The sequence below is a fragment of the Anguilla anguilla genome, chromosome 18 (assembly GCF_013347855.1).
Source record: "Anguilla anguilla isolate fAngAng1 chromosome 18, fAngAng1.pri, whole genome shotgun sequence".
Classification (NCBI taxonomy): domain Eukaryota; kingdom Metazoa; phylum Chordata; class Actinopteri; order Anguilliformes; family Anguillidae; genus Anguilla; species Anguilla anguilla.
In genome coordinates this window covers 2,970,052-2,982,854 of record NC_049218.1, presented here as the reverse complement: position 1 = coordinate 2,982,854, position 12,803 = coordinate 2,970,052, and the positions used below count along the sequence as shown (strand labels likewise).

General features: G+C 40.6%; 1 long non-coding RNA gene across 3 annotated transcripts; it reads left to right on the top strand.

Annotated features, from left to right (window-relative positions):
* Positions 1 to 702: 702 nt before the first annotated feature.
* On the top strand, positions 703 to 12,803 carry LOC118217588. 3 transcript variants are annotated; one of them, XR_004763228.1, is made up of 5 exons: positions 703 to 985; positions 1,421 to 1,497; positions 2,403 to 2,455; positions 2,557 to 2,656; positions 12,703 to 12,803. It is a non-coding gene; the product is annotated as an uncharacterized LOC118217588 (long non-coding RNA). The 3 variants fall into 3 exon arrangements; XR_004763226.1 differs by having other exon boundaries at positions 2,383 to 2,455; XR_004763227.1 differs by having other exon boundaries at positions 1,418 to 1,497; positions 2,383 to 2,455.

The window sequence follows — 12,803 nt, the reverse complement described above, 5'->3', positions numbered from 1 at the left end:
CGGCCCTTGGGGTATTCCAGACCAGGCTTGATGCAGTGCTGGATGCTCTCTAGTTTGCAGGTAAATGTAAAGCCTTGGTGTGCTGAAAGAGCTGCTCTCATTATCGTGCCCTCTCATATTCTGGATTTAGAGTCTTGGTAGGGCCCCAACAGTAACAGACCCTATTGGACAATCTGTCAGTTGACCTACACATATTGTAGCTCTGAATGGTAGAGTTAGCAACTTCTCAGTGTCTTATTTTAAGCCTGTAACAAAATAGTTTCATTTCAAATAAATTTAATCGCCTTTAATCACCTTTTTTTACAAGTGTGTGTTTGTGTGTGTGTGTTAGTGTGTGTGGAACGCAAACCCACTAACCCTCTTTGCTTATGTTGAGAAAAATATATATAAATATATATAAATATAAATATTTTTCTCATCTGAATACACAGCAAATCTCTATCACCCTAACTTTCGCCTTTCAGCGAGTGATCTTAAAGATAGTGATCTTAGCCAATCAGTGACACTGCAAGATTATTCCTTCTCGGCACTCCCACCCCACCCCAGAATCAGGTTCAGCGTGTCTGTCTATGGGCAGTGGGCCAGCAGCATAGAGAGCAGGGGTTGGGGAGGGGATCAAGTGCCACCAGCGAGCACGTAAAACCCGGCTGATGACAAGCCGTCCGCTTCTTCTCCTCGCGCCACAGCAACAGGCAGCAGAGCGGTGGCGCGCAGCGGCGGCAAAGTAGCTCTTTGACCCGACCCCCGTCGATATTGCAGAAAACATGTGTGGGTGTCCATCACGGCGGGATGGTTCCAAGGCAGCTAGGGCTCTTGGGAAAAATAACCTCAGCGCCCCATCTCCAATTATAGCATTGCCTGCCCGCAGAACCGGGGGGCTGTGTGTGTGGGAAGATTAGTTGACGCAAAAACCATTCGAAAAACTCTGCGGCCGGGTCGTTCGAAAGATCGCGTCTCCATGCCCCGTGACCTCCTTTGCCAAGAGGTAAGTGCCTGTGCACTGCAACATAAAAATAAAAAACGCCCACCGACTCTTTTCCGCTATTAAAATGAACAAAAAACGTCTCGAGACGGGAGATGAAGGGGATTTACCAAGAGATCAATGTTATTTCCCGAAAAGGTACAAGCATTTGGCCGAAAAAAAAAGTGGTCATGCAAAATTGTTCCTTCATTGGTCATGCACCAAAAGGAAATCTGGAAAATCAAGTTATACATTATATGAAATTTCCTATTTTAATTTTTAAAAGCACAACTTAATGGTTCACACTTTTCATGGGGTAGATTTCCAATACTTTCTCAACACAGCTGAAATGTGTTTTTAGAATTATTTTCTGCAGTTTTAACCTGTTCCCAATAAGAAAAAGATATATGAAAGTACTGAAATTAATTGGTGTTTTTCTGTGTTAAATGAATTAAGCAGAAAACAGATTTGACAGATGTTTCAAGTGACAGCACGGCCAAGAGAGGATAGAAGACAAAGAACTGGAATATAACAAGGTGAAAAAATTTGGGGGGGTTGGGGGAGAGGAGGGGTGGGTCAGGGAGGGGTCAGTCAGTTTATTCAGTATGGCACTTTTAAATTTGAGAACCAAATTTAAGAAAGATTTCTACACCATAGTTTAAATTAATTGTATCATTTTTATATAATGAAGACTAAATACTGAATACATGGTGTAGCTTAGGTAGATTATTCTTAAAAACCACTGCCTGTCTACAATGCACGTCACATCTGTCTCCATTTATGAATTCAGAAGATACAACATGAAGTCTAGTTTACATTGTTAAGGGTTTATTTTAAATGGTTATGACTTTAAATATATTGCGAAGAACGTTAGCTTAAAGAAATACTATGGCAAGTAAAAAAAACTATTATCATCATTCATAATAATAATAAATCATTAGGCTAATAATAATAGCCTATAGACCTCACAGATTGGTGGCCAGTGTTATTTTAATTAATCAAAGTCAATTTATTGCCACATTGGTTGGCTACTGCTTGCACCAAAACAAGAGTGAATTGTGGGTGATGTCTTGAGCTATTTTTGTTCTTGGCCACATGTATGCAAAAACACATGATTTAGCCGCTGAAGCAAGTCACCAGTTAGCCAACATTGCTTCTCACTGAATGCAAGGTGTTTCAGTTACAAACCGTCGTTCTGTGTGAACTCATTAGTCCACAGACTCTGAAGGTTCGAAAAGTGAACTGGACCGCAAGGTCCGGCTCTCCAAATATAAAAATAGCTGATGAGCATGTTTATTTCGCCTGCTGTTACTCGACACCAAATGGTTATTCCAATACATGTGCTAGCTAGCTAGCTAGCAAGCTAGCTTCTTCCCGTGTTACAACTGTTTGGTTTCTCCGTCTCCCCACTCCTATTTCAGAACATTTCTGCTTTCTCCAGATTCCTTGTCTGCTTCATTTCACCTGGATTCAAAGGCCCGAGCAATCTCGAAGGTACACTTTGCCATTTATGTCCTCTGACAAGAATTTTAAAAAACTGTTTATCGCCCCCAGAGTGCTCTCTAAAGTAACTGAAAACCTTGTCTTTTCCTCAGCTGTCGGGTTCAAATGACATTGTCTGGATATCTCAGTGAATCCGTTTTCTTTGAAACTTGACAGAAGCTCTTGCCTCGAAATGCAATACGGAAGCAAAAGGTAAGTCGACAGTTGTGCAGTGTAATTGAAAAAAGGCTGCCTCAGGTTTGACAATAATTTCAGTTTGTTTTTAAAAGATTGGTTGACGAGGAGGGTAACACATCCAAGAAAATATTTATGCTTTGACTGTGCAAGCCCAACATATTTAAGAAGCAAAGCGGCGTTGATAGGGTATGCAGCGGCCAGCATTTGTGTAGACTATAGTAATTACACAACTACATAGCCAAGTTACCTGACTAACCCCCCTAGACGTATAGGCTACTAGCAGTTTTTTAAATAAATTAAATAATTTGTGTCTCACTGTCTTGTGAAGCCTTTCCCTGGAGACGTCAGATGTGCGAGCGGCATCAGTAGAGTCGTTGGGTAAAAATAAACTTGTCACACAAGCAGACGCAAAGAATTCATTAAGAACGCAAATGGTATCAAATTTTAAGAGCTGGAAAATTTCTGAAATGCGGCCAAATTGTGCTGGGCATGACGCAGATAGGCTACTGTATATAGCGTAGTTACCAAAATTTTAGTAGCCCATGCTCATCAGCTTGGAAAATAACGTCTGTTTTAAGTACAAGTAGCCTGCCATTTGGAACGAACCGTCGTTTAAGTAATGCCTTATATTAGTCCGACTCAAGCCACCGTTTGTGTGATTTTTTTAAGCCTACGGAGTAGCCTACTATGTCATAATATCCCCACATTTTTCTCATTACAATGGCCTTTTGTCATCAACCCTTGGTGGTGTTATACTTTTTTTGTGGTGGTCTGTGTTTGATCATTAGAGAGAAGTTCTGGTTCAGACAGAGAGAACCCGGCAGAGTTGCTCGAACGAGGGATACAAATTGCTTCAAGAGTTATTCTAGGTCTGTTTGGAGACAGCCGGATCGCTACAATAAAATTATCTTCACGCTATGTCTTGTTTTACGGATACTGACCGTTGCCAATCGTAGTAACCTACTGTACGAGTGTATTTTAGTTCTATGCACACTGTCTTTTACTGTTACCTGCCCAGCGACAACAGATGAAATTTTAGCTTGATAGCTCATTCTGGGACCGCCAAGTGGCTGCCTACTGTCCCTGCCAATTAAATGAATAAAAATAAATATTCTCAGTTTGCCGGTCCTCATAAAATTATACTTTGTTTGTTGTTTTTGAAGCGTTTTATTTATATACGTTGAGGGTAAATAACTTGATAAGATGTGCAGTCACATCCCACCGACAGTCGTTACCCAGAATGTGGAAAGCTGTCTCCTTGAAAAACTGGCTTGCGGAAGACTCTACGTGCATTTACTGTTAGTCTGAAACCATTTTCAGATAGCGTATTGTGTAGGTGTAGAAGGTTTTTGTTTTCAGGTTAAGTAAATAAGCGGCAAGCTTATCTCATATTTGCATCCAAAGTCAACCTAACTTCTCTAAGAAATGTAAGATTCAGATTTCTTTGCAATTCATGAAAAAAGTGCTTGAATGTATGCCTATTAATTTTAAAAAAAGTAAAAACTCTATTTGTTAGTTAGCTTAAGGCCTTAATTTTAGTTGTTTAGTTTTCATTCATTTAAAATTTTTTCAGTCTCATTGACTATTGTGTTGTTTTTGATGGGGTACTCTTTTTTTTTTGGGTACTCTTAATCGGTAGTTTTTGTGTAAGGGAAATATTAAAATATGGCCTCAATATAACATTGAAGGTTTTGACACACAAAAATTCTGTTTTGACGTTTCATTAGCTTATGTTTTTAAGTTTCGTAAGATGAGCAGTAGCCTATAGCCTATACAGTCGAATCACTTGTAGAGCAGAATGGGTTTAAATTGAGATGACATTCTGATTACATGTGATGAAACTGATATTAGTAGAGTTCTTTTTTAAGTTTAATTCTTTAAGGTGTGAGATCGTAAGCATGTGATTTAAAAGTCTTTCAAAGTGAACATTATAATGCTGACCACATTCACTAAGTTCTGGCAAATGAAAGCAATTGAGTTCTAGAACACTGCCTTGCAATTTTGATAAAACATTACAAAAAAACATATTCTTCAAATGGTTAAAGAGTGTATGCAGCTAAAACAAAAGTACACCTGCTATTAATCATGTTTTTTATTATTATTATTATTAGTGGGTCAGTGTTTTATACATGTGTATTCATTGTGTTACTCTGGATTATGAGCAAGTGGTTACGCACATGGTGATGCCATAAAGCAGTTTTAGCATGTCTCATTTAATAAGCCACTGTTTCTGAGCTCCCGGTTGCTAGCCATGCTAACGGCTGCCGTCCCTGGGTGCGGGGGGTGTGGGGGGGGGGGGGGGGGGGGGGGGGATCACTGGCGTCCAATGAGACGCTGTAACCCCGGATGACTCAATCTTTCTCTTCACACTGCGTGACACAAGTCACCCGACTGGGCCACCACTCCCAGCTAGCGCTGGCACAAGCAGCCAGCTCTGGCACGGTCCGGATCCAACACCAGGACCCTGGATGGGGCCTAATCCATGCATTAGAACAAGCGGCCTTATTAACAACTGGGTTTTCAACAGGGGTGTTGAAAACTGCAGACCCTTAAAGGTACAGTAGGGGGGTTCGCTGGTCGGTCTTGATAGGCACTGACTATTTATAGATTTGGGAAAATATTGGGGGGGGAAAACCCCTGCGGGAGCCAGCAGCTCAACTTGCAGCCGTGAGAAGCCGTGTAAACCTTCACAATTTTGTGATCAGTGTTTCTGTCTGTGACTGTCAGTGTCCGTGTACTGACACGGGCGAGGGACGTCAGATGGTTTCACTTACCGAAAGATTTTACGAATGACAATTTCTTACAAATGAAAATGGAGACTTGGGTTTGGATTCAGTTTTTTTTCTGCCTCTTGGTGATTTTTTTTTTTTTTACAGATATATATTTGTATTGTTTTCTTGGAGGACTCCTTTATATTTCAAAACTATATTCCCTTGGCCTGTGCAAACCTGCATTTCCAGAACTGGTTCAATGGTCCTCAGTTCATACTTTTTTTTTTAGTATATCTGGTGCAGTTTGGGCAGCAGTTCTGTTCTGAAGGGACTCTATGTGAGTTTGAACAACAGGAACACCGGCTGGACTGTGTGATGCTTGTTGGTGTCTCTTTTGTCGTTTATTTGCATAAACATGTTTTTAGAACAGGCTTTGTATAAGTGCAATTGTAGGATAAGGGTCCTGTAAAAGCAAGGACAACCCGTCCCCCCCCCCCAAAAAAAAAGATATGAAAAAAATTATGTTTTTTGCCATTAAATTACATTTATTTGGCAGACACTTTTATCCAAAGTGAAGTACAATAAGGGTATACCGAAGGTCATTGGAACAACTACAAAACACAGGTCTGATAAGGTACAATACTCATTATATAACAGTTCACACAGTAAACATTACTCTCTGACCTAATCTATGCCAAGTCAAACCAGGAGGCATGACAAGCTACAACATCAAGATAATAATACAAAGCCCTCTTGAACATATGTATACCAACTTCCATTGTACCAAAGGAAAGTAAATAGCACCAGCTTCTTTCCTGTGAAAAGACTATAAACAAGATTGCCAGATCCTTGGGATTTCTTAAACTATTTTGAACTTGATTATATGCATGTCTGATGTTATTCAAAATCTTCAAGTAGTTTGATTGTTACATCACCCATGTAAACACTTTATTCTGATAACTGTAGCACATATTTGCCAGTATCCTGGTCATATTCTTATATTAATAAACATGCTTCTATTAAATGTTAGGCTATATGGAGTGAATGAATGAATGAATCATTGCATTTATATAGCACTTTTCCGAACGCTCAAAGTGCTTTATAGTGATGAGTGAGTACTCACCTCACCCACTACCATGTTGACACCTTATTCAGAATATGCCTCTTACCCCCCCCCCCCCAAAAAAAAACAACACAATTACCATGTGAGCTTGCTATTGTGGCAATCCTAAAAACCTTGCATTGTTTTTGGAATAACGGTGAGGCAAATTGTTTTCTTTTCAGTTATAAAACATGAATAGACTGAAATGTGTTTTTATTGGACATGCTGTTCTTGCATGCTGTTCCTGATATTAGCCAAGCTACTGCAAATTGAGATATTGAAGCTATGGTTACGGAGAGAGCTTCACCTACGTTACCGTATGTATTAGAGTCAGAATTTACTGATGAGGAGCTGCAACAGATTCAGGCTGAGAGGTCAAAGGTGGTCGATGGGAATGTGAGCTGGTGTGCTGAAGTAAGTCTCATTTGAGAACCACTGTCCACATTCTCAGTAGATCTGGGTTGTCTAGAGGTAGTTGGTGAAAGTTACTTGAGGATTTTTTTTGTCGTTTTTTTCTCCCCCTGCAAGTTGGAATTGCAGAAGCAGGAGCCATTTTGAGGCCCTTGGATTTGTTGCTGTTGTCAGGTGCTGCCCTCACATGTAGTGCTGTTGATACTGGAAGCGATTTCAGACGCTTCTTTCCCTGAAAGCTTTCTGGCTGCATGTGGCGTAGGTTGGGACTCCAGGGGGGTATTTCACAAACCATGATTACTGAGTTAGCTGGATAGCTGCGCTGGTTGCGGTGCCTCTGAACCCTTGACGTGCAGTGGCTCCTGCAGCTGTGCCTGCCCTGCAGTGTCCAGTGTGGTGTCACGTTCCAGGTCCACAAATCCGGAGTATAAAGTACTGCACGATACAGTACGACAGAATACCAACTGCCCTGTCCAGTTTAGCATGGTTTTACCATGAAGTCTGCATAGCAGAACATTCTGCTTGGGCAGTGCCTGAAAACGTTTTTGACCATCGATTTCTGGGAATCTGCTTACCCAAGTGCAAGTTTAAGCACTGCAAGATAAATAAACTTACATGCGTATTTAAAAAATGCACGTAGGATTGTCAGATTTTTCAAGTGAAACTTGCTTGCACTCAAAAATTTTTATTTTTTCCACTATCAGAGGTATTTTTTTGTTTTGTTGTAAATGCTGTTGTTTTTTGTGCCGTGTGCATTAGGTACAAACTGTGAAAGTAAACGGACCCTTCTGATGTGTGCACAGTGTACCAGGAGTGTACTGTTGCATCTGGTCACTAAAATACTTTTTTTGTGCTTGACATTCCTTTCTTGTATAATTAGCCAGGTGCTAATGCCAGTGCTGACCTCATAGGGATTTAGATGATAATGCAGGTTGAAACCATTCTGGTTCACGTACCCTAGATAAACTGGTGTCCCTGGTCGTAATAGATCCAACTGGATATGAGAATGCATGTAATAAAAAATACAGTACAGTCCATAAATATTTTGACAGTGACACGATTTGTGTTGGTTTGGCTCTGTACTCTGGCACATTGATTTGAAATGAAACAATGAACTATGTAGTTAAAGTGCAGGCTGAGGGTAATTAATTTGAGGGCATTTACATCCATATTGAATGTAGAAATGTCAGCCTTACATTGCATGTCAGTTATACATTGCTGCCACCCCCCCCCCTTTTTTCAGGGGACCATAAGTAATTCCAAAATAATAAGAAATTTTTGCAAAAGGAAAAAAACAATGAAAAAGTGGAGATCTCTCCAAAACCACAGATCTGGTAAATTTCATTCATGTCCAATAGGGGGCTTGTGTGGGATACTCTGAAGACTATATATATACATATATATATATATATATATATATATATATATATATATATATAATACAGATATACAGGAATATCAATGGTGATCATATTTCATGGCACATATAAATAGCTTATTCAGAATATGACTAACCAGGATGAGGACCATTTCCCAGAATACTGCATGCATGTAAATGTAGTCATTGACTGTGCTCCTGATAAGCAGTACTCAAACTGTCTAGCTGCCTTGCCAGGACCCTGCTACTGGACAATGGGGCTTTGTTCTATGAAAATATCATTAGCAGTGTGTACCGAAGCTAAGTGGTGTGCTGCTGTCTTATTATTGAAGGGAATTACGCAGATGTACAGGCCAGATTTATGACTGGCAGTAAGCCTGAGCTTAAGTACACATTTAAAATATGCACGCCTTACCTGGCCTGCTGTTTTATGCTGGGGTTTGTGCATCGGATCACTTAATCTTACTTACAACTAATTTGTTGTGGTAGAACAATAAATTGTGTTTCTGAAAAGTGTGGGGAAATATATATGGCCCAGAGTCAGTAAACAAATGTCTTTAACCCTGACAAACAATGTTTTTTAAAAATATATTTTGATAATTGCTGACCTCGCTAAACTGTGCTCGTGAAAACAAAAAAAGCAAACGCTTGAATTTGATAGTGAGTCAAATGTAAAAAACAGTTTTTGGTTGAATCTAGCCTTTAGTTTTTTGAGAAAAGAGAAAAACTGGTGTAGAATGATTTATTTTAGCAAAAAAAACAGCAAAATACAATGATACAAAATCATACTTGCAACATAAGGTAGAGCTTACAAGGTGCACTCGTCAGTATTTTTCTGAAACAATATCAGGCTAGGCAAGGAGGTCCTGTCCTGTCCTGTCCTGTGGCTATCCCAGTACAAACACAGTGGTGAGAAGTGCCATCGTAGTCTGCAGTCTGAAACAATTCCATCTAGGACAGGGGATCAAAAATAGACGACGCAATTCACGAAGATCACGCAAAAAGACCTTTCCGGCCATAGCACAGTGAGCCACACACACAGCTGACGCTGCTCTGCACTAACTGTAGTGATCCAAAGCAGAGTGCAGTGACTACAGATTTGATGAGTCAGCAGAATAACATTTTTTGTAATATTCACCAATCAGACCAGACTGATAGACTGGCAGTAAATCTTTTGCATCTTTTATTTAAAAATGTTGGCTGACCCATTGCTGGGTGAATATGCCTTATTGTTTGAAATTTCAGAATCGCTGCATGTGACACATACCTACCTGATTGAAAATGGTTGCTTATTGAAAAAGGGTGTGTATATATATGTACATATGTGTGTGTGTGTATATATATATATATATACAAAACATAATAATTAAGCAATGCACTGTACAAAATGTTTTTTTTTTAAAGAAAGAGTTCACTGTCTTGTCTCTCTTAATCATATACAGGTATGCACATAATGAAAATGTCTATGGCTGCAGGGTTTTGTCATCTTAGTTTTTTAACGTTCTTGGGATTGGGGGATTGGGGAGGGGGGGGTGGTGCTGGTGATGGGGGTGCTTTATATCTGATCCCTGAGGTCGAAAAAAAGAAGCATCGTTCTCTTCCAAAAATAGCTCACGTGTGCCGTACTGGCCCGTATGGGGAGCAGGCAGCGAGTTCATTGCGTACTCATGAAGGTCAGAGACATTACTAAGGAAGGGGTCCACAATGCCTTCTCCCTGATGCTTTATTTTAAACCTCACACACTGCCATAACGAACCCGTCACCGGACACACAGGGAGAGTACGGAAGTGAACCGGTACTCATAAGGACAAAAACACTTTGGGCCACGTAGTCTTATTCATTCAGCCAGAAATATCGGATCATTGCTTTAACAGGCTCCTGAGTGACTCATCAACACTGGTGGAGTGACGTGTCTCTGGTACCAGATTCGGACAGTGCCAGTGCAAACTGTGGGCAGCAGGCCACATAATAGGCCATCCCATCCCCCCGAGCGGGGGGCCTCCCGTTGGCACAGAATTTGTGTCTCGCTAGTGACCCCTACTGGCCAGGAAGCTTCAGTCTGCTCGCGCCTGCTAGGCATGCTGGGTAATCCTCTGCTGTAATGCCTGTAGCTCAGCCAGTGGACTGGGCAGTTAAAAAATAAAATAATATCTGCTTCTGGCAGCATTGACAAATCAGATAAGCCTACACATATGTAACTAGGGATCTAAATTTGGAGGGGGAAAAAAAGAGATTGTGGCCAAAGACTGGTTAAAGTAGCACTTCTTTTGGTGATTTGCTGCAGTGTGTTCCATCAAAAAAAACTTTTCATTTTATACCTAGTTGCTGTGTAAGTTACATTATTCATGTGTAATGAATTTAATAAATCACTTAATTCAGAATTTGACCCTTGCAAAACCTCTTCAGCTCCAAGTGTTCCTAAAAAACCTTGCCTTCTCACCACAGTTACCGTGTTGTATGAATGAGGCTAAACTGTCTTAGTGGCGAGTAAAATAGTATTCTGTATAAGTATTCTAGGATTCAGTTTTAAATATTTATTTACCATATTAATCCTGTTTGTGATTCCCGAACCGCTTTATACTTTGAGGAAAGGAAACACAGTAAGGAACGAACTTTCAGAAGAGGGTGATATTTTAGATTTTTTTATTTTTAAAACAAAGTGGCCACTATTGACCAGTCATATTGATCTGTTTATAGGGTTAGGTTTTTCTGCAGTTGTTTTCAGCCAGCCAGTGGGTCCAGTAAGCGCACAGAAACCTCTGGGAGAATCTGGAGTTTGGAGTTGCACGGTCAGGTAGCTCTCAGCCCAAGCTGGATCAGTAATGCACAGTAGGCCACTTAGCTCAGTAGAGTGCAGTTAGGGCGCTTCTCCCCATCAAACACAGTTTTTATTTCCCTCTGTCGGAGTGCAGTGGTGTGTTTCTCTCTTCCCGAGCACAGCAGGGCGTTGCTGTTAATCAGCGGGCAGTTGGGTGTTTTCTCTGCAGCAAAGTGCGCCATTGGGTATTTATCTTTCACAGTGCAGTAGGGTAATTCTCTCCATTAGAGCACAGCGGGGCATACCTCTCAATTGGAGTTCAGTAGCCTGTTTCTCTTAATTAGATGGCATCGGCACACTTTTCCTCATCAGAACACAGTAGAACTGACAAGCGTATATTCAATATTCAAATATATTTTGAATAGGTGGAAAAAATAAACATAATTTTTCACATTAATGTTAGAATATGCAATCACGGTATGGCGTTTCCCCCCAATCAGAGCTAAGTTGGGCATTTCCCCCAATCAGAGCTAAGTTGGGCATTTCCCCCAATCATAGCTAAGTTGGGCATTTCCCCCAATCAGAGCTAAGTTGGGCTTTTTTTTTCCAATCAGAACACAGTAGGGCATTTCCCCCAACCAGAGCTCAGTAGGTTATTTTCCTCCAATCAGAGCACAGTAGGGTATTTCCCCCAATCAGAGCACAGTAGGGCATTTCCCCCCAATCAGAACGCAGTACGGCATTTACCCCCCAATCAGAGCTCAGTTGAGTGTTTTCCTCCATCAGTGCACAGTAGGGTATTTGTCTCAATCAGTGCTCAGTAGGGCGTTTCCATTAGAGTGCAGCGGGGGCATTTCTCTCCATCACCGCACAGTAGGATGTTCCTCTCAATCACAGGGCTGTAAAGCATTCATCTCAATCAGAGCCCAGCAGGGAGTTTCCTGCTGCCTGAGTGCAGTAGAACCAGCAAGGCCCCTACTTACGGTCCACACATATTTACTTCCGTCAAGTGCTGGCTTGCCACCTGTCAACTGTTAGCCTGGCTGGCTGAGGCACTCAGAACAGTGATTTGAGTGATTAGATTAAATGCTGAATGGATGGGCTATCTATTGCCAAACTCATTTGAAGGTACCAGCATCTCAACAGTCATATGTGACTTCATTTTATCCTCCAGCTGTGAATTAATATGGTTTGATTTGGCCTTTGTTGTCACTTCATGAATGTTTGTTGCATCCTATTGCTTTTTAAATATAATGTTATTATTGTTCCAGGATTCTATTATCTTACAGTAATCCTGTTTGGTTTTTGTTATTTGCATATTGTTTATGATAATTCTGTTTGTCAGTCTACTTTTTAAAAAACTTATTTGCACAATATTTTACTGCCTAGTTATCACCATTATTTTGTGTTGCATTCTAAATTTACTCTGCAGTAGTGCTATTTTTCAGGGTGCTGTGCCAGCATATTAGCTGAGAAATGCAATTTCTAAATTTCTAAAGACTCACAGTATTTCGCATTGGCTATTTTTATTAGTCAATGCAAGTTTAATTATTGGTTTAATTGTGTGGGATGGTGTGTTCACATTTTGCCAACAAACAAGAATTTGAGGGGAAATTAAAATCATAAAATATATCTTTGCCTGATTATTTTCTTTTGGCTCACAGATATTCACGACTTCTCTCATTCTATGCTCCTCTGCAGGAAGGAAGAGAGATCACTTCACCTTTCGGAGGGTGAACTGGTTGGAGGTGAAACGGCATAGGTCCCACCCTGAGGAGACAGATTGGGAACGACCCCCCCCC